The sequence below is a fragment of the Eleutherodactylus coqui genome, chromosome 7, assembly GCF_035609145.1.
Source record: "Eleutherodactylus coqui strain aEleCoq1 chromosome 7, aEleCoq1.hap1, whole genome shotgun sequence".
Classification (NCBI taxonomy): domain Eukaryota; kingdom Metazoa; phylum Chordata; class Amphibia; order Anura; family Eleutherodactylidae; genus Eleutherodactylus; species Eleutherodactylus coqui.
The window spans coordinates 85,638,970-85,653,352 of record NC_089843.1 but is presented as its reverse complement, the minus strand read 5'-3'; the positions used below and the strand labels follow the sequence as shown (position 1 = coordinate 85,653,352).

General features: G+C 44.8%; 1 long non-coding RNA gene across 1 annotated transcript; it reads right to left on the bottom strand.

The window, feature by feature from the left end:
* Window positions 1–1,064: 1,064 nt before the first annotated feature.
* Window positions 1,065–4,277, bottom strand: LOC136573357 (uncharacterized). Its single transcript, XR_010785876.1, has 2 exons — window positions 4,073–4,277; window positions 1,065–1,320 (listed from the first exon to the last, which is right to left on the bottom strand). It is a non-coding gene; the product is annotated as an uncharacterized lncRNA (long non-coding RNA).
* Window positions 4,278–14,383: the final 10,106 nt, after the last annotated feature.

Sequence of the window (14,383 nt, the reverse complement as noted above, 5' to 3'; positions counted from 1 at the left end):
ATCTCAGCTGCCCTGATGGATCTGATCCATCCGGGCAGCTGAATCTTTAACTTTTTAAACTATTTATTCACTGTAATCCGATAGGCGATGTCCATTGGATAGCACCGATCACATTGCCTGGTGGGCTCCCCGCAGCCTGGGATGACAGCTGCAGGTTGTCCGCTACCTCCGGGAACCGACATCATGGAGTTGTCACATCTTCAGCCAACAGGGCTTTAATCCTAAAAGGATGCATGTGTTTACATCCTTAAGGATTAAAGCCCACTTAGCTAGGGTGTAAAAAGGCAATGGGACCATCACTAAGGGGTTGGAGCATCATAGGTCCCTATGATGCTCTTGGTTTAGGTCAGTAAACCCTGCAGTTGGGCCAGGACACACATCTGTATTACGGATGTAGAAATGTGGCGTAATACGCTGGTGTGAAATTAGCTTCAGGGCTCATTCACACAAATGTATATGAACTGCGTATTGTGTGCATGATGTACACACGTATAATACGCAGTATGTCGCAGAAATTCAAATAGATTAATTTTTGCATGTCCCACTCTAGCGTTTTTTAATTGCATGAAAAAGTACACAGCACGTTCCATTATACCGTGTATTACACCCAATAGAGCATTATTGATCTCTATGGGTGCGTATAATGCGCTGTACATATGCAGTTACTTTGCATATATGCGGCGTTTATCCGCACCCTCACTAAATGACAGAGTGGGAGTTTAAAAAAAAAAGGGACCGGGAAGACTGGACTGCGCATGTCAGCGTGCGTGAGATATCAGTCATACGCAGTCTGAAATCAGTGCCATACGCAGTGACATGCCTGCTCACACAGCGGTAAGACACTGCATAATACACACAGCGTTTATGCATACAATCGCATGAATGAGGCCGCACTGTGACATCTGACAGAGGAGAGTTATTGCTCAAGCTATTGTGCTACTTGAATTGCAATACCTTCTCTGTGCCATATCTTACATAAATTACCAAATATAGTCCACATTTCTGCGCTAATTTCATGATCCAGTATATCTTTAAAGGAAATCGGGAAAATAAATATTTCAGAATCGTTTATGCTTTTTATTCAGTGTTCGTTATTTTTTAGGTTAAAAAGTAAAACAGAAGAAATTAAATACAGAACTTTATTGATCAACAACAGATTGATTTATATTGTTATTTATGCAATGTCTTCTAATGCATCTCTTCAAATCTCCTGCCTGTGACCGCTGCAAAAAATTTTAGAAATCCCTGAAAATCCACTTCGTCTCCATTTTCATACAGATCCTTTACGAGTTTGTCAACAAAAGCCTTGTCTTTCGCGGTCTAAAAAATATAATTGAAGAAGCCGACCTATTAGTCATGATATGTGCAATTAAAGGAACAGAGTAACGTTGGAATAAATAAAATTGCTAACCAAAACAATTCCTCTTCTGCTCCCAGAAATAAACGGTAGGACAGGTTATCATCTTTAGTCGCAGTTGACTTCCGGACACTTCATGGATTAGCCCTCTCCATGCCGTTCTGCTTTGTACATGTTTTCAAGCGAATCCATGAAGTATTTTGGTGGCATGTAGTGGAGTAGGTCGTCACCCCTCTCTAGGCTTGGGATTGGCGCATATTTGTTTTACGAACACTGTGTCAATAACACAACCATGCGGCTGGATTAAGACAGTTTATCTAGATACCTAAACTGATCCTTACAGAATATGTCCACCTTAGCAAAGTTTATTGATCCTACAGTAAATATCTAGAAATAAGACCTGAAGCAATTTTGCAAATAGTCTTGATTAAAATTTGTATTTACTATTTCTTGTCTACAGCTCCTACACAGGTCTATGTATCTCCAGACTATAAACAAAACTGTGTAAGCATGGTCATTTACGGCTAATGCTAGAGCGAACATCGTTTTTTTCGAGTAACTGATTACTCGACCGAGCACCATGCCGGGGTGCAGAGGTGAGAGAGATCTCTCGCTCTACCCGCTGATTTCCCCCCCCCCCCCCCCCCCCCCCCAGCATGGTGCTCGGACGACTAATCACTAACTCGAAAAGACCGATGCTCGCTCGAGCATCAGCCTTAAACGAGCGTGCTCGCTCATCTCTATTACCTACCTAATGTACTTTAGCAAGAAGTAGGGGATACATAGCAGGGATTATGACTGCAGGATTGGCCTATAAAGGTTATATTGGGGCCAGTTGATCCGAGTCTCTATTGGGACCTGTACCATGCGATCAATGGCTGGGGAAGCTTATGTTTATGACTTCTCTATGAACTACAGTGGGATGATCTGCACATACATGATACTTACATGTACAAAGCTGAAAACTATGAATTTGTAAGAGTGAAGGTTCATGTGACCGGACTTTTTCTAAGGGGGCATTCACACGGGCGAGTGTGATATCAGTCTGAGTAAGGGCTTTTACCCACTAGCGTTTTTTTTTTTTTTTCATACTGCGATATCGCTGTGCTTTTTTTCAATGGGACTTTCTAATGTTTAAATCGCACAAAAATCACAAGTTTGTGATTTTGCGAGTTTTTTTTTTTTTTTCCTGCGATGCGATTTTTAACATTAGAAAGTCCCATTGAAAAAAAACGCAGCGTTAAAAAAAACGCTAGTGGGTAAAAACCCTAACTCGGAACGATATCGCACTTGCAAACCAGTGATTTTTCATACAACTGTGATGTGTTTTGAGGAGAAAAAAACACATCACATTGCGGTACATGCGAATTTCACACTCGTGAAAATCACATATTCCAATAGTAAAAAAAAAAAAAATTGCATCGCACAAGCAAGAAACTTGCATTTACATGCGAGTCTGAGGGGATTTTTTTCTCCCTTAGGGAAGAATGGGCAATTCTTGAACGGAATCGTCAGAAAATAGGACATGTGACGATTTTTTTATCTGGGGCCATGGCTCACAGAGAAGAATCGCTCATATGAATGAAAATGTTGAAATCCTTGAGTCCTTTCTGTTCATGTGAATTCGCCCTTCCATCTCAATTTCTAAAGATTTCATGCTTTTTTTTAAACCTTGTGAAACCGTATTCGGGTCTGTTAATATCAGCGTCAGAGGAGCGTTCAGAAGCGCCGTCACTGAATTCCGTTAGGATACAGGATGAAATAGTGCTGCATACAGCGTAACTTCATCATGTAAAATGTACGACAGCCAGATGGAAACCAAACAGAAACTGCAATATTGTAGAAAAAAAGGGGAAAGTTTTGAGAGACCGCAAGTCGGTGGAAACGCGTTAGTTGCCATGGCATAACGCTACACAAAGATTTTAATCTTTCTCTCGAGCTTTTATGTGAAAACTACGAACAAAGGAATACGATGTTTTTGCACGTTGAACTGGCTAGATCTACTTTATTGGAAACCAAACAACCCATTATAGTCAGTGGGATTCATGCAGCTCAGTGCGGTTCTATCACAAGACAGATCCGCTTCGCCACTGGGGGACATTTTCCTAATCCCATAATGGACCTTCGGCTGAATTCACAAGTAGCATTGTGTGTCCTACATAATTTCAGGGGTTTTTTTTGCTCTGTCTTTAGAATCAGAAATAAACCCTTGGGGATTTTTTTCTACAGAAAAACAGCACAATCTGCAGTGCTATGTTCCAAAAAATGAAAATTTTTAGCGGAACGGCTCAAATGGAAGAAAAGTGTAAAACCATAAACCCCACTGAAATGGGGAAAAAACAAAAGCATTTATTTCCTTTTTTCTGTTGCTAAAGACAGAACAGAGAAACACAAAATGTGCGGGACACAGAACGCTGGTGTGAATTCAGCATTAGCGCAGATGTGAATGAGCACTAAGGGTTTCCTCACAATTATTTTATTTACATCTTTTCTGGCTCTGCCCATTTCTTTGCAGAGAGGATGGAGTACATGGGACCCCTGTTCTCAAAATCAGCATAGGTCTCAGAGGTGAGAGCCCCAGTGATCAGCAACCCCTTTAAAACATATGCGACTTCCTTCTTGGGGGCTGCTCTCTACTTACAAAGATACATATCCAAATATTATAAAGAACGGGTAACTATCTGTATTTGTATTGAATGTAAATTCACATCTTACCTTCAGGATCCCGGACAATTCCTCCCTTATCAATCTCTCGATCTCCAATTTGCTTAAAAGTTCGTTATTGCCGCCTTTGGCATATCTGATAAAGACGTTAATGACAAAAGCGACTGCATTCTCCAGTTGGCTCATGTTTTAAAGTGATGCTAGCTTCTCACTGTGTCCAGGCAGCTTGTTATAGGCAGAATGTAATATTAGGGACTGAGCCGATACATTTATAGGGATTGTGGTGAGGAGCAAATATGAATCATTAAGTAAATATTACACTGGGTGTAACAATCACATGAATAACTTATGTAAACACCCTTCCAAATTAAGAAACGTTAATTATAATATCCTTAGAATTGTTAACTACAGTGAATTGTGTATTTGCATAAAGCTAGCTAATTAGTGTGTAACTACTGAACTAGTATTGGAATGTAATTAATGTGTATATTCTTATAAAGTACAAGGTGTCTCTGAAGTACCACTTTAATAAATGTATTACCGAGTAGCCAGTGTATATGGGAAGCTGTTTTCTGATTTATATGATGCACAAGGATCTCAGGTTTTATCCACATCAGTGGGAAGACGAATGGATACAATTCTAGAATTTGGGGAACTGAGAATTCCCATGCCATGATGGAGCACAAGTGTGACTCCCCAAAATGGACTGTCCTTTGTGCCGTGTCTCACCACAAAGTGTACGGGCCGTCCTTTGCAGAGTTTATGGTAGTCAGGCTTTCTTATCTGGATACAGATAGTCCCCGACTTGCGAACATTCGACTTACGAATTTCGCTAGATACGAACTATCTGTCCTGCACAGTATGATGTAATGCTATGGCATTACATCATACTGTGCAGGGACCGGGCAGGCTTCTATCAAGCCTGATAGAAGCCTGTCCGGTCACATCGCAGTTGCTGGGCAGCCGGGGGCCTTCTGAAAGGCCCTAGGGCTGTCTATGCAGAGCGCCTAGCAAGCCGTGCGCTTGATAGGCACTCTGCATAGGCAGCCCTGGGGCCTTTCAGGAGGTCCCCGGCTGCCTAGCAACCACACAGCGTCCCACGATCTCATCATGGGACGCTGTACGGGCCCCCTGAACGTCGGGTGCAGGCTGTTTCTTACAGCGGGCACCCGGCGGCAGCAGTTCCGACCAGCCGCGCCGCTCGTCAGAACTGTTAACACTTTAAATACCGCTGTCAGAGCGGTATTTAAAGTGTTAACAGTTCCGACAAGCGCCACGGCTCGTCGGAACTGCTGCCGCCGGGTGCCCGCTGTATGGAGCGGGATCCACCCGCGATCCCCTCCATACAACCATTTGTTCGACTTGCGAACAAAACGGACTTGCGAACGGGCTCCCGGAACGGAACCTGTTCGCAAGTCGGGGACTAACTGTATGCTGGAAAATCGGTTAATACCGCAACTGAATGATAACTGTGATGATTACAGAAAGAGGTGAGAAGGGGAACAGCACTTCCAATCAGTATACTGTAGCACTTACAGGCTTGCAGGGTGCACGATCCACAGCCAAGGTCTGGACCCAAAGACCGGAAGAAGCAGGAAATCCTTACAAGATATGTTGAATCAGCACTCCAGGGGTTAATTATGAATAAAACAGCACTTTATTCCTCAATAGTAAAAACATAGCTGCAACGTTTCGATCCTACACACACAGGATCTTTGTCAGGATCCTGTGTGTGTAGGATCGAAACGTTGCAACTGTGATGATTACATCTACCAGCAGGCCGCTGCATCACCCTACTTTCACCTTCAAGTTCGTGCCAACCTCAACAACGCCCTGTATTAATGCTGGATAGGAAGAGAGGGAAGAAACGACCAGGTTCTCATGCTGTGGCCCCTGCATTTGTCCTACTTGACTCTGTGCAATTCTTAGTTGTGGGGCTCCATCATGGATAATAGTTCAGGTTGGAGACGTTCTTGTTTTGGTAAATATATCTCTGTGAACGTCCCCACAGTGAGTCTTGGTCCGTTTCCCATTTCTTCTTGGGATAAGATGCTAAGTGCGGGCGATATAGTGTTTCAGGTTTTGAAAGACAATCTTTAGGAAAAAATGTCTCCAATTGTTGAAGGATTTACCATATAATTTGTTTAGTTTTCCTGTCGTGGGGAAGTTAATTTCAGTGACGATAAATGAACCATCTGCCCCTGTTTTTGCTGATGGATGGGAATCTCTGTTTTACCTAATCTAGAAATAAACTGTGGGAACTCAACATCTTTCGTCCAATTCTTTTTCAGTTGGGAAATTGTTTGTTCGGTCCAGAGCTATCGGCAGTCACTGTACCTGATTATCTGGTGACTGAACCTATGGCTGTTAACGGGTTACATCCTTGTGTATCTGGTGACTGACACAAGGATGTAACCTGGTAACAGTATAAAGGCTCTCACTTGGGAGTCTTTACTGCGTATTACACACACAGGTTTTGCTTGCATAATATGTGGTAACTGACTTTACATTACTTTCAACGGAGCCTCTCACACACAGCGCACAAAATGCATGTGCAAAAAAACAGCACAACATGCTCTGCCCGGCGGGTATTATGTGTGCATACACACCAAGATAGTGTATGGGGATTTGTCGGCACGCAGCATTACGCAATGCATTTTTTATGTTGCTGCATGCTCCCTGCGCAAGAGATACATCTGCAGAAAACACTTGTGTGAGAGAGCCTTCAATTTGAAGAGTTCATCCATGAAAACTAGAGATGAGCGAGCATAGTCGCTAAGGGCAATTGCTTGAGCGAGCATTGCTCTTAGCGAGTACCTGCCGGCTTGTGAGCAAAGATTCGGCTGCCGGCGGCGGAAGAGAGCGGGGAGGAGCGGAGGGGAGATATCTCTCTCCCACTCTCCCCCCCCCCCCCCCCCCCCGCCCCGCTTCACACTGCTGACTGTCGCAACTCACCTGTCACCCGCGCCGGCACCCGAACCTTTGCTCCTGAGCGGGGAGATACTCGCTAAGGACAATGCTCGATCGAGCAATTGTCCTTAACGAGAATGCTCGCTCATCTCTAATGAAAACACATTCCCATCAGATATTCAAATTTCCTTCCTACGGCTTCCCTCACACAGGCGTTTGCAGAAACGCAGCATTTTTCAACACTGCATTTACTGCGGTTTCAGCAGCGCTGTCATGCATTTTTGAAAACATTTGTCAGCTGAAAAAAAAATCAATACTCGCCTAACTGGCGCCATCTGGGACTTGTCAGCACTGATGGACCCCGCCTCCAGTAAGTGATTGTTCTGATTGATTGAGGCAACTGCCTTAGCCAAGCACAGCCAGCGCTGCAGGCACCAATCATAGCCAAGCTAATGGCTGTGATTGGTGCATCCAGTGCTGGCTCAGCCAATCAGAGCAATCGCTTGCTGGAGGCAGGGTCTTCAAACTCCATCACTAGCAAAAGATGCTCTGTCGGTGATGACCGGTGCCCGGAGCTCCGGAGAGTAATATGAGGGACCCTAATAATGCCAGCTAGGTGAATATTGTTTGTTTTTTGTTTTTTTTAGGTAGTCTGGCTAGGGCTTTCATTAAGCGCTGTCAAAAATGTAGTACCAAGTTGTGCCACGTTTTCTGCAGTGCTGAAACTGCTGCCTATTCATTTCAATGGCCGATGCACAGCTGAAAGTGGCCAAAGATAGAACATGCATTGCTGTCAAAGTGCTGCGTTTTGACACTTGTGTGAGCAGCCCCATTGAAATGAATAGGAGCGTTGTACAGTGAAAAGGCAGCACTAAACGCTGTACTAAAACGCTTGTGTGAGAGAGATCTAACAACACGATTGCAGTGTACGATGAATGCTGTAGCAATGCATAAAGGACAAACAGACATATGTTTTCCATATGAAAATGAATAAGTTTCAATAAAAATGACCCAATGTAAATTCAATGTTATCATAACGAGTTGCCTTGAATTTCCTTTCTTCAGAGGTTGCAGCAACGCGGGACGGGTAAGCCAGTAAATACTAAAAATACAAAAAAAGAAAAAATATAAAGAATAAAAAAGCTGAAAAATGAATAGATGTAAAGGACCTCCCTATTGAATATTAGTTGAATATAAGCAACTGAACGATTTGTGAGCTAACGGGTTATTTGCCTTTATAAACAGACTTCACAAGTGAACTCTTGTGAATGGGTGAGTGCTGCCTCTGATTGGCTGAGCGCAGGGACCAATCAGAGGCAGCTCTCAGGTGTCATTCAATAGCTGAGAGCTGTCTCTGATTGGTCACAGTGCCAGCCTCCACAGGCTGTGTGAATGGATGTTCCAGCCATCAATTCACATCTGTGCGTTCAACCGTGCAATTTTCGGCACTTCCAAAACGCCATTTGTATAAGCATGTGGCTTGCTTATTTTTTTTGTTTTTTTGAAGGGGGGGGGGGGGGGGGGGTTACCCCTAAATGCCTCTATTTTGAACAATGCATTTTTGCCTTTTGTTTAATGTTTTGGGCATTATTGACATTTTGATTAATTTAACAATACATAGCGTCTTGCAAAATGAGAACACATACACATGGGCTCCCGTGCGCCTTCTTTTTTTAAACTTTGAAAACAACCTACCGCAATGTTTGTGGCTATTGGACCGTCCCAGTGTTGTGTTGTAGTATATATATATATATATATATATATATATATATATAAATGTGTTTCTTAAATCAGCCTAGACAAACGTGTGTGTGTGTGTATAATTTTTTTTTAAATGCACCCCCACCCACACATGTTCTGGCCCACTGGGAATTGGTTGTCTAGATTGCATAGGTCTCTTTTTTTCCTATTTTTATTTTAAACTTTCTGGGGTTTAAAACAAAAAACAAAACATGGGCCCTCCTGCTACTTGTGTAAAGCAGATTAGGATGAGACTATGTCCTATTTTAGACTTCGATTTTCGTGATAGAAAACCAGACAACACGCAAGGTTTTATGGCTTACACCTGTCCCATTTAAAGCTTATTGCCTTCACCTTCTGCCTACTTAAAGGCTTTGCTCAAACAGTCGTTGTTGCCACACTGCTACAGCAGTGTGTTAAACCATGCTTGCGTTGCAGACCACTAGTTTGCTTTGGCAGCTCACACAGAGACAGCTTTCGCAAAAATGCAGAGCCTGCACTTGCCAAAAGAAAGGGTCAGCCATTGATGATTCACCGGACAGCTCTGTGGTGTGGCACTGTCCCTGGTGCTTACCACAGGATACTATGGTAGCCATTTAAGCACTCAACCTGCACCATGGAGCTGCTCAAGGGTGGTAGAAACAGCTAGTTTCTCCCAATCTTTCAAGCATGTCAGAAGCATGTTTTTACAGGTTGAGTAGCAAGGCGTAAAACACACTTGTGTGAAAGAGCCATCAGTGTTTGTCCTAAATTTGTCCTTTGAGAAAGGGCCCCACAGAGACTAGGAAAGGAAATTACCTTGTTAAGAAAAGCAACAACTCCACCAGCAATGTCAATGTATTTATTTGTACATTGCACAAACAAATTATAAGTAAACAAAATAAATATGCCTTTAACTGGCAAATAAAGTGAAAATAAACACTTTTGTAGCTGTTACAGGAAACCACAAAAAAAATCCACCAAAGGGCACGACGGTCACTTGCACTGCTGGGCAACTGTCGTTGGTGACAACGATGGTGCTGTGGGATGACCTCTCTTTTGTGGCCACACCCTGGCCTCCCTGTTGGTGCCCTGACCTGCACCGCCAACTCCTGGGGCTGGTAGTCTTCAGAGGCAAAATGGGATTGTGCAGAACCCCCAGACCTCTTTATGTGGCCAGGTGGTGATGGAGGCTGCAGAGATGCCTCTACATTTCCAAAGCACTCTTGGCCACTTTCCACACCTCCCATAATTTTTGGAGCATCTTTTGGTGGCCCTGTTTCCCCCAAGGTAGAGGGCCTTGCTTTCCCCGGCAGGATGTGTTGGGGGGGCCTTGCTGCCACCTCAATGGTGATGGAGGAGGTGGTGTCTGGGATGTACCAGGATGCTGTGGGGGGATGTGAGGCTTGGAAACCACAGAAGGTGGTGGCGGTGGCACAAGCCAGGAAGGGCCAGGAACCACTGGAGGGGGGGGGGGGGGGAGAGGGTAGACACAGGTGGTGATGGCTGGGCAGACTCCTGTGTCGGAGGTTCTGCCCAAGTGGGCGGCACTTGAGAGGGGAATGGGTACATTGCACTCTCTTCACTCGAAGGCCGGGACCCTGACCTCCAGACCTCTGGGAGACATACTCAGAAGAGCTTACAAAAAAGGGTGGGGGTATACACATTCTCCACCGTATCATCGGTGTAGAGGTCAGGAGAAATTTCTGCCCTTGTACTCATCGCAGGCCCAGCGTTCATAGGCCCGCCTCTGGTGGTGCCTTCCCCTGCCATTGAGGCACCATAGGTCCAGGAACAAAAAAACTTCATTGGCTGCTTCCAGATACAGGGCTGCCTCAAGGGCCCTTCTCACTGTTCCCTGCAGCATTGGGAGGACCTCTTGACAGAGAGCTGCTAGGCTTTGGCAGAACTTGTCAGCCCAATCCTCATCCATCCGGATTTTCGGGTACTCTAACACTCCCAGCTATACCTGAACTCCGGCCGAAGGGGGATTGGGCATACCTGCCGGGGGAGCCTGAAGGGGAACCCTGGACCTGCGATGTTAGGAACCCCGCTGAGGCGGCCTGTCCACCACAGGGCTCTGCTGTTCCTGCCCACCATCCTATAAGCCCCCAGATCTTGAGGGCAACTCCTGGTGGGGGGTTGGCTGCTCCTCCTTCTCCTGCTCCTCAAAAATTAGTGCAAACTCACAATGGTGTCAAAAACAAAATAAAAATATGCCTCAAGTGAGCCCAAGGAGCTCGGTTCATTTAGAATTATTATTTGCCCAAGACCATATCGCTTGAATAAGTAAATAAACACCTTGCTTGGCCAAGGTCTATTTGGCCACTTATTGCCATGCATACAAACACACATTTCTTTTAAGAAATATATACTTGGGTCATTTATCCTGGAAGGGCCAAATCATCTGCCCAGTTGTAGTAGACATGATGATTATTCAGCGTAAAATGTCTATTGATTTGTAATGAACTGGAAGTATTACGCAGCTGTAGTGATTTGACTATAGAGGCTAATGACAGCATAATTTCATTATGGTAGTTGCTGGACAATGGCATGGTGAAAGATGTGTGTTTTGTGACTTCAGCCTAATGTGGAGCTCTGCTGCATAAGGAAAGAGTTAAATCACAGTGCTATATGTATTGCTTGTGTTCATCTTGGATGTTTCCCCAGCCCTGCCCCCACACAGAAACTTCTTGAACAGGGACTGCCACGTACACTGACACCGCATGCTGAGAGGACAAAGTCCACACTACACTGGACTTGAGAGAAGGTGGAGAGGGAGGCGGGGGATTCTATATGACCCAGCGAATAAGAATATGTATATGTTACTGATGTAATCTGTTGCACGCCCATAAAGGGCAGGTATTATGTGTTTCAATAAAAACCTGAGGCTCTTGTAACTCGAGAGAGAGTTGTCAGAACCTGCAACTCTCGGGGCCGCCGTGCCCACACCACCGGTCCTGCCACCCGGGTTACAGGAGTGCGGCATAGGGGAGCCCCGGTTCTTGTAATCTCCCCGGGCCGCTGTAAGATTGGTCGCCGCCGGGTTGCTAGGGAGGCAGCTGGTGCTTCTAGGCACTTGACTACCAGGCTGGCTTCCCTAGTAACTGTCTGTGCAGCTAGACTGGGGGCGTGTCCCCAGCACCTCCCTGATTAGCCCTGCTGCTGTCAGGCTCCCCGCCCCAATCAGCTTCTGGGGCGGGAGTGCTGACAGCATTTAAATATGTGTGTTTTCCTTTCAGCCCTTGCCAGTGTTAGTTTGGTCTTCCAGCTGCACCCGCGTATTGTTTTGACTCCTGTTTGTGACCCCGGCTTTTCTGACTTCTGCTTCTGGACCTTGACTACGTTTTTGCCTTCCCCCCCAGTACTGCGTACCCTCCTGTTGCCGACCCTGATTGTCTGACTATTCTACCGTTTGTTTGTCTTCAGTGTCTGTTTGTCTTCCCGTGTCCCGCTTCCCTAGTGAGGGTAGGGACCGCTGCCCAGTTGTCGCCCTGGGGGTTAGCCCAGGGGGGCAAGTAGGCAGGGACAGGGGTTGCGGGATATCTCAGGGACCCCCATATCCCGGACACTGTCCTGACAAGAGTTGGTTGAGATTCAAGGCTGATGACTTGTGTCCGATTGGTTTCTTTCATTATGTGTGCACACTATACAATTAGGAAGCTACAGAATACCCTGAAACCTGCTGGAGGAAAATATGATCCAGATCACAGTAACAGAGCAGTTCAGGCTGCCACAACTTTTGCAGAGTTTGTTTTGCCATGCCCAAAGCAACCAAAAAGTCGGATGGGCCATAGAGCAATAAAGACTAAAGTCAAATCTCAACATTTGGCTAGAGACAGTTGAAAACGCCAAGAAATGTAATTGATTTTAGTTCCCACATGCACACACAGACTGGGAAGTTGCACCTTACCAAAAACAGCCCAAATGCATGCATCTCCCTTTTTAAATAGGGCATCCACATGCTGCACCCCAGTGGCTAAAAACCCTGCTTAAAAAGACTGTATAATGCGCACATTTCCATGGGCCACCACATGTTTGCTACAAATGTATTTTCAACCCAAAATCAAAACTCCCCCAAAAAAACAACTGCACAAGGAAAGCATATACTTACATGTTTAGCTTCAGCACAGGTCTCAGGAAACCAAGAGGGCAGTAGCCATTAAAATACGCATGTTACCGACCCAAGACACACACATACAGGGGCCACAGAGTGCACATACAAAAGGTGGGCAAACACTGACACAATTCACATTTGGGACAAAATGAGTGGGAACTGAAGCAAATAACTGAATTAAGTATGGAGCATCATCACCATCGTTGGGTCCTCATGTCAGCATCAGCATTCTCATTAAGACTCACCTTTTGTGTTTTGTACATTTTCTGAATAAGAATCCCAATGCTGGTAGGTCCTTTGGGACACCTCCCTTCACAAAATGCTCTTCTGATCCCTATTTTTGTACACCTTGCAATGTAGGTCTCAGAGAGCAGCGATTTTCTATGGCTGAAATGAGTAGCCATTTGTTCATCTTTGCAGGCGTGTCAAGAAGCAAACACACCATAGTACTTTCCACCAAGCAAATATAAATGTCTGCCGCACCTCCCACATGACTCAATGAGCTTTATATAGGGGCCGGACAAAAGGCGAAGGTGTGCGCATAATTGATTACCCCATGTTGTTACACCTTCACAAGAGCACAAGTGTGGTGGAGGGGGAGGCGAAGTGTGACATTAGCAAAATGAGAGCGTCGCATAGTCTTCTTCTGAAACACAAGCAGAAGATAGCTATGGCCGGCTGATTGCATATTGGCCAAAGAAAGGTCGCGGCAGTGCCCTTGATTTAATTCACAAGCAGTACGTATACCCTATTAAGCTCAAGATTACTTAGTAAACGCTAACCCCAAAATAAGGGTCCCCAAGCTTTCTTCCTTAAAAAACCAGCCTCTATAGCGACAACAAACATCGCTCAACACCCGCCTCTAAAAACAGTCAGCATGACTAGCGCAGAGATTGCAATGCTTCACATTCAGTGTCAAATGACAGCGGCACATTCTGAGACAAGAACACAAGGAGATAAGGCCATCAGGAACACATAGTCTTTTTTTTTTCCAAACTTTTTGTTTTTGGTAAACATGCACCTTCATACCACCGGCCTTTACAAAAAGCGAATGTAGGGTACAGATTGCTACTGTGACAACCTGACAAATTTGAGCCTTTGAAATGTGTGCACAAATTTTGCGTTGATGTTTGCATCAACCTGAAAATCCTCACCTTTCATATTCATTACAAATTGTCGACTAGGGATGGCTGCTCTGGACAGACGAGGTGATTGCTACGTGTTCCCTAGAAGACGTGCGCACGAGACTGTTTTTCTGTGCTCATATGTGCGCAAACTTCAAAGCTGCATAGCGGATGTGTTAAATACGCCTGAATGCAGAAAAAAATCATTTGCTACGATTGGCAAATATTGTGTTCTAAATATGTTCTTATGCACATGTAGAGAAAAGTATGGCAGCAAACCAGGTGCAGATAATGATGCAGAACTTTATTCCTCCTCAAGTCACAGATACATGACGTTTCGACACAAAGTCTTTTTCAAATGCAATGAAAGCCATGGTACAACAGGGTATATATGCAGTCAAACAGCCAATCAGTTGTTAATTGCAAATTAATACCTCATGTGGAGGGTTTAGAATCAATGCATGGATACTTGTGGGCACTTCCGGCATCAGG